At 50.8% G+C, this 7,243-nt stretch overlaps 1 pseudogene; it reads left to right on the top strand.

The window, feature by feature from the left end:
* Window positions 1–270: 270 nt before the first annotated feature.
* LOC109446796 (L-lactate dehydrogenase B chain-like) lies at window positions 271–2,866 on the top strand (annotated as a pseudogene).
* Window positions 2,867–7,243: the final 4,377 nt, after the last annotated feature.

Here is a 7,243-nt window from a genome sequence, read left to right as displayed (position 1 = left end):
GTGGTGACTATTATTTTAATTTGTGTTCCTACTCCACACAGATGGACAACAATGGTCTCAGCCTTGCAGAAGGGTCAGAAAGAATCAGAATAAGAGGGGGATTGTGGGTCCTGAGAATTGTCAGGCCCCACGTTGCCTGTGAGCGCTGGGCCCAGTGGTTCCAGGATGTCCACATTATGTGTGTGGCCTTTGACCTCTGTGGGGTCTGTGGCAACAGCCCTCGTGTGCTACACTCTGGGGCACAACCTACGGAAATCACACATCCGGTGAAGACCCACCTATTCCTACTGTGCACAGTGGCGCTGGGTTGCAAAAGAGGCAACAGTCCCAAAGAATGAGATCACTGCAGTGGGTGTTGGACGAGTTGACGTGGCATGTGCCATCAGCATTCTGGAAAAGTCTCCGGCAGATGAACGTATCCCTATGGATGTTTCGGAAGACAGACTCAAAGGAGAAATGATGCATCGACAGCATGGGGCCTTGTTTCTTCAAACACCTAAAGCTGTGACAGATAAAGACGATTGTGTGACTGCCATTGTGGTGGTAACGGCAGGTGCCCGCCAGCGAGAGGAGGAGAGTCCTCTCAGCCTGCTGCAGAGGAAAGTTAACGTCTTCAAGTTCATATCCCTCCGATCCTGTACAGTCCTGATGGCATTGTAATTGTGGCTTCCAACCCAGAGGATGTTCTCACATACGTTACCTGGAAACTAAGTGGATCGTCCCCGCACCGTGTGATTAGAAGTGGGTGTGATCTGGAATCCGCAAGATTTCGCTGTTTTATGGATGGAAACTTGGCATTCATCCCAGCAGCTGAGATGGACGGATTTGGGGAGAACATGGCATCTCGAGTGTGGTGTGTGGAACGGCGTGAATGTGGCAGGCGTTTCTCTCCAGGAACTGAATCCAGAAATGGGAACAGAAAATGATAGTAAAAATTGGAAAGAACTGCATAAGATGGTATTGAAAGTACCGATGAAGTCATAAAGCCAAAAGGATACAACGGGCTACAGCGTGTAGCATGACTGGTCTCAGGGAATCCACATTGAAAAATCTATTCAGGATTCACTGTGTGTCCGCGATGGTGAAGGGAACGTATGGCACTGGGAATTAAGTCTTCCTAAGCCTTCCAAGGATCCTGAGTGCTTGGGGATTAACCAGTGTTATCAGCTATAAGCAGAAGGCTGGTGATGAGGTCGCTTAACTCAGGAAAAGCGCAGACACCCTGTGGGACATCCCGATGGACCAAAAAGACTGTTGACCTCTAAGTTCTAGGCTGTAGACATTCAAAAACTCTAGTGTGATTAACCACTGGAAATTATATAACGTCTTCATGATTCCAAAAGATCTTTAAGCAACCAAGATGGATTTGTTGGAGGCCTATTACCCATGTATTCTGTGCACATTTATGACCATCTCAGCCACAAATAGCTTTCATCCATGTACACGGATCACAGTTTGCTTTTATCTTCCTAGGTACATGAGTTAGTGACCACAGAATCAAAGCCCATGCTTGGTTTAATGTCTACAATATGAGTAATATTGTAACAAGTAAACATTAACTCTTGTTTACTTTGAACAAGTAAAATTAACTCTTGTAAAAAATAAATAATAATAATAATAAAAGAGAAAAAGAGTGGAGGCTGGGGCCTTGGGCAGGCCTGGATTTCGATCCTGCCTCGGCTTCTGCCAGCCTGTGAGCACAGCGGTGACTTCACCTGCCTGAGCTGCCACTCTCAGCTGTCACACGGCAGGACTGTCCTAAGACTGTCACACAGGAGGTTGTGAGGACATAATGTGTAGGCACGCACAGAGCCTGAGGTCCCTGCTTCTGCCTTTCCTCTCTTCCCTGTCAGACACACGCTCTGGGACCTGGACCTGGACCAAGGAGGAGAGGAATCTGATGGCTTCGGGCAGCCAGGCCCCGGTTGTGTGGCTGCCACAGCAAATGCTCTCAAGCATATAACAAAGCAAGCTTGACCCATGGTGGGTACTGGTGACGTATGATGACCTAAAACAATTAAACCCGTAATCAGAGGGTGCTACAGCTTGGCTGCTGTGGGTTGGTTTGCCCACGAGTCACCGTCATCTTCTGGGAGTGTCCCTCGGCCGGTAGCCCTCAGACTTCTGTTGCTAAGAGATAATGAATCAAACGGTGTTTCCAAAAAAATAACCACTACAAAATGTTCCAGGACAGAGCCGTAAGCACAGGCCAAGTAAAACAAATATACTGTTACTGATAACTCCTTCTAAAGAGCTGAGGGATGGGATGGCCAGGACGTAGCCTGGCCATACATAGCCTGTGGAAATTACTGGCTGGCCAAGGTTTTGAATATAATAAAATAGACTCAGTGATATAACTGTAAGGGAAATTATATAACGTCTTCATGATTCCAAAAGTTCTTTAATAAACCAAGATGGATTTGTTGGGAGCCTATTATCTGCCTATTCTGTGCATGTTTATGACCATCTCAACCACATATATATTTGCAGGCAATGACTAAGTCTATCATAATTGTAACCACCCCCATTTGGCACAGTTCCAGCGTGCAACAATTGATTGAGTTAACGTAGCCGTTTGCAGCCACCTCCACTATTGCTCTGCAGCTGGAGCAACAGGAACCAACCAGGAGAAGCCCAGGATAAACCAGGGAAGAGCTTCCATCAACAGGGAAGTCAGCAAACAAGGCACTTGCAAACAACTGGCTGTCATCTGGCACCTAGCCTGTGGGATTTTCCTGGGAAGATGTAGCCATTCTGCCCTGTGTCCTCACCAAAGGCTCCTGGGTCACCTTTAGGTGATTGCTACAGGTAAATGGGTTAGTGCAAATTACCTGTCATCTATCAGGAAAGGCAATCCTTATGTCTGCTGGCCACTCTCCTGACCTGGGAGTAGAGCAGTGTAATGCCAGCCTAACACTCCCTTCCAGCCATCCCCACCACCTCTTCCCCTCTCAACCCCCCAACCAGCCCCCTCTGCTTTTTATCTGGCCAGAGCCCTGGCTGTAGTGATGTCATGGTCTACATTTTATCTCTCTGGGTAGGTAATGGAGGGCCGTGTTCTTCTCTCACATTTTGCAGGTGAGGGAGCCAACGTCAAGAGACACAAAGTGAAGGGTCAAAGTCACACAGCTAGTAAGTCAGGAGGCAGACTCGTGCTTCTGGTCCCAAATCCCAAGATTTTCACTGCTTACCAGACCCCAAGTACCCTGTGACACATTGTACAGGAAACCGCCGGGTGTTGCAACGGCTCCCAGGAAAGGGTCACTGTTTCCATGGGCCAACCCTGGTAACCTTTGGTCACTATGTGGCACCCAGGGGACCAGACCAGAGCCACAAGCACTCTGCCTTCCTCCTTCCTCCAAGGGGCAGAAGAAGGAGGTCATGAATCAAACAAATAGTTAGTATCCCAGCCTTGGAAGCTTCTTCTGCACTCACTACCTGCGTGACTTCAGGCAAGTTGCTTCATCTTCTGCAGTGCTATTTCCTTTCTAAAAATTAGGACAAGACTGGTACCTACCTACTACGTGGTTAGAATGCATGAGAGTAAACAGATAAAAGTGGTTAGCAGGATCTGTGGGAAATACTTTGATAATTGCTAACAGTAGCAGCAGTTATAACAATATCATCATTTTCAGCATTACCTACATCCACTTCCGCTCAGGGCCTGAGATGCAAGTGAGCAGGAAACTGGCGCCAATTGGAGTGTCATTGGTGACTGCCCCATGCCATGAGGGCCTCTGGTGACAAAGGGACACATTTCCCAGGGTTCCTGGTGATAGATCCTTCATTTTTCAGAAGCTGGGCTCAAAGAATGGAGAAGTGGATTTCCTGCCTCTCTAAACACATGTGTTTCCAATTGGTTCTCCTGGGCTGGAATTCCCCCAGGGCCCAGACCAGGCCAGCTCTCTCCACTGCCCAGTGCCCCCCACCCTCAATCATTCTGGTCTCCTGCCCTTGGCCAGGCCCGGGGGGTGGGGGGGGCTCAAAGGCACACTGCTTCCTCCTGATCATTTATGAGTTCCATCCGTTGGAGTGGGGAAGAGCATGGCAGCGAGAGGCCCCTCCCACATCTGTCTGAAAGGTGCTACTCTAAGACTCTTAAAACCCCAGCCCAGGGAAGTGCATCTAAAAGAAGACTGGGGGTGGGCGGCCAGATGGTTCAGTTGGTTAGAGCACGAGCTCTTAACAACAAGGTTGCTGGTTCAAGTCCCACATGGGATAGTTGCCCCCTGCAACTAAAGATTGAAAACAGTGACTGGACTTGGAGCTGAGCTGCTTCCTCCACAACTAGATTGAAGGACGACTTGGAGCTGATGGGCCCTGGAGAAACACATTGTTCCCCAATATTCCCCAATTAAAAAAAAAAAAAAGTAGAAGACTGGAGGAAGGGGGAGAGGAAGGCTGATGAGGGAGTTTTGTCATGAACTTACCAGCCCTGCCAATTGGCACCCACCCCCCAGGCAGCGGCTCCAGTTATCCTGTGGGGTCAGGATGCTATTTCTGCTGAGTCATCCTTTCTTGCCCAGAGGGATCCTGGCCCAGAGCCACATTCCTAGTGGGGTCTGAGTGCCACAGAGTATGGAAACTTGCTTTCTCACCAGGCCCGCAGGTCCCCAGCCCTGCACACAGGCTGGTCTCTCAGCAGCCTCTGCCGGCAGCAAACACTCTTCTCCCAGGCTGTGTGTATCCCCCCAGAGCTCCAGCCCACCCTAGACCCTGAGCTTAGGGTAAAGTACAGCTGAACAGCGCCGTGTGCCGGTGCCAGAGGGAAGGGAGGAGAGGCTGGGCCTAGGGGAGGGGGTCAGAGGGGGGATTAAGGAACTATTTAAAATTCTGGTCTGCCACTTGGAAGGCCCTCCTGCCAGTGGGGGTCCAGCAGCCTGGTAGGGAAGGAGCCTACTGCCCTTAGACAGGCCTGGGCAGGGACCAAATCTCAAGCCAAGGAGGAGATGAAGCAGTCTAGGAGGCTTGAGCCCTGGGTCCATATAATGCCCCCCACCCAGCAACTCCAGCATCCCCTGAGTGCAAACCCTCAGTGTCCCAGACAAGCAAGCTGGCCACACCTTCTATAGAGCTCATGCTTCAGGAACACATTGTGAACACCAACTGTGTGCCCAGCTCTGTACTAGCCACTTGTCCCACAGCAATGGACAAGGCAGATGTAGTCTCATCCCTGACGTCTTCCCCATCATTTCTAGACCCACCATCCTTGCCTCCACTTACGCTGTTACTGCAGGCTGCTTGGGTTACAATCTTGGTTCCCCATTTCTGGCTGTGCGACCTTGAGCAAGTTACCTTTCTGGGCCTTCATTGCCTCATCTGTAAAATGGGGGCAAGCTAATACGTACTTCACAGGGATGCTGAGATAGGTAGATGAGTTAATAATATTCGTGAGCTGTTTAGTACAGTTCCTGGCACAAGGACCTCAGTGTGTGTGTGCGCGCGCGTGTGTGTGTGTGTGTGTGTGTGTGTTCATTCCTGGCTGTACATTTGCACAGGCTGTTCTGTATCTGGGATGCCTTTAGCCTCTTCTGTGAGAACCTGTAAGTTCAGCCTGGGCAGAGTTTCCAGAAGAGAAGACCAATGGCGGGGCAGACCCCAAGTCAGGTCATGACCCTCCTAAAGTCGCCAGCACTGGCAGAGCCTTTTTCTGTCACCCCTATAAGGCAGATGAGGGAAGGGGGCTCAGGGAGGTAAAAAAACTGCCTGAGGTCACAGCCCTGGTCTGCATTAGACCTGACAGTAGAGCCTGGGTTTTCTGACTGTAGGTGGTGCCCTCACTGCCCCTCCTCACAGTGCTGGTCCCTGGGGACCTTCAACGCCCTGAGGCCATCACCAGAATCTCAAAACTCCCCCAGGCTCAGTACCCAGAAGATGGGGCCTTCCTGGCCCTTCAGAGGCCCTGGGTTAAGTAGGGTTTGTCTCTCAATTCCTGACAGGAAAGTGGAAGGCCTCAGGACAGGGGGCACTGGGCTGGCAGAGCCATGAGGATGGCCCCGCAGGAGGAGCCCAGCCCAGGAAACTCTGAGCAATTCCGGCAGACCACAGGGCCTCCAGGCTTCCTGCCTTGTCCACACAGGCTGCCCTGTCAACGTCAACGGGTTTGTGAAACCCTGTCGGGCGGGCAGTGGGAACTCGAGGGGCCCCGGGGTTCACTGTCTGTGGTCACCATATTCCTTCGCAGTCCAAGAGAAGGTGGCTTTCGAAAGACCGCCATCCACACTGTAATTGGATCCAGCTGCTGTGGGAGACAGGCACCTGATGGTGGCCCCACCATCTCAGGTCCCAGGCCTCCAGACCTCAGGGCTCCTCCCTGCAGGCCCATATTTCCTGGGCCCCCACAGATGCAGGGACTCCCTGGATGCAGCTATAGGGTGGGCTCTGTGGTTGAAGGACTTTGGAGTGAGAGATAACATGGGTTATAAGCCCAGTTCATATTAATAGCTTCCCTGGCTGTGTGACTTTGGGCAAGTTAGTTAACCTCTCTGTGCCTCAGTTTCCTCATGTATAGAATGGTGATAAAAAGCACCTAACTTGTGACAAGGACAAAATAAAATAATGTATATGGAAGATATGGCACAGTATCTGGCACACAATGAGCTCTCAATAAATACAAGCTGTTGTTTCAGTAACCACTATGAGTGACAACAGAACATGGCGGTGCAAACGTTACCGCATTTCTTCGATTTTGAGTTTTAATTAAACCATTTGGACCCAATCAATTAGACTTGAAGTAAGTCGATACCATCCTCTTGAATCTTCCCGTCCCTTTGAATTTCCCAAGAACCCCACATCTTATGTGCTCCAAAAGAGGGAGGTGGAGGGCCCAACTTCCACCCCAGGGCCAGGAGAACTGGAACTCTGACCAGTCCTGCTGCCCATTGACACTATTCCCACACAGTCAGAAAGAGGAAGCTGGCCCTGGGAACCCAGAGCCCCACAAGGCCACGTCCAGGGGGATGACTCTAAGTATGGCGAAGGCTGCCCTCAGGCCCGCCGCACACATGGTCATGCATGCCCATATGTGGCCATTCCCAGGGCTGAGTCCCTTTTCCTTCCCCAGGATCCACGCTGGGGTTGGGGTTACTTCTCCTTTCCAGACCCTACAGCACAAACAGTCTCACTATTCCTCTGTGTCTAAAAGTCCCCAGAAAGCTGTACACCTCGGCCACCCCCAGCACCCGCCCTCGACAGTTTGCCTCAGTGCTGATTCACCTTCCCACAGACCGTCAAGGTAACACAC

The sequence above is a fragment of the Rhinolophus sinicus genome, chromosome 7 (assembly GCF_057876585.1).
Source record: "Rhinolophus sinicus isolate RSI-liver-muscle chromosome 7, RSI-T2T, whole genome shotgun sequence".
NCBI lineage: Eukaryota > Metazoa > Chordata > Mammalia > Chiroptera > Rhinolophidae > Rhinolophus > Rhinolophus sinicus.
Note: the sequence above shows the minus strand (reverse complement) of the source record. Positions and strands in the feature narration are given on the sequence as shown.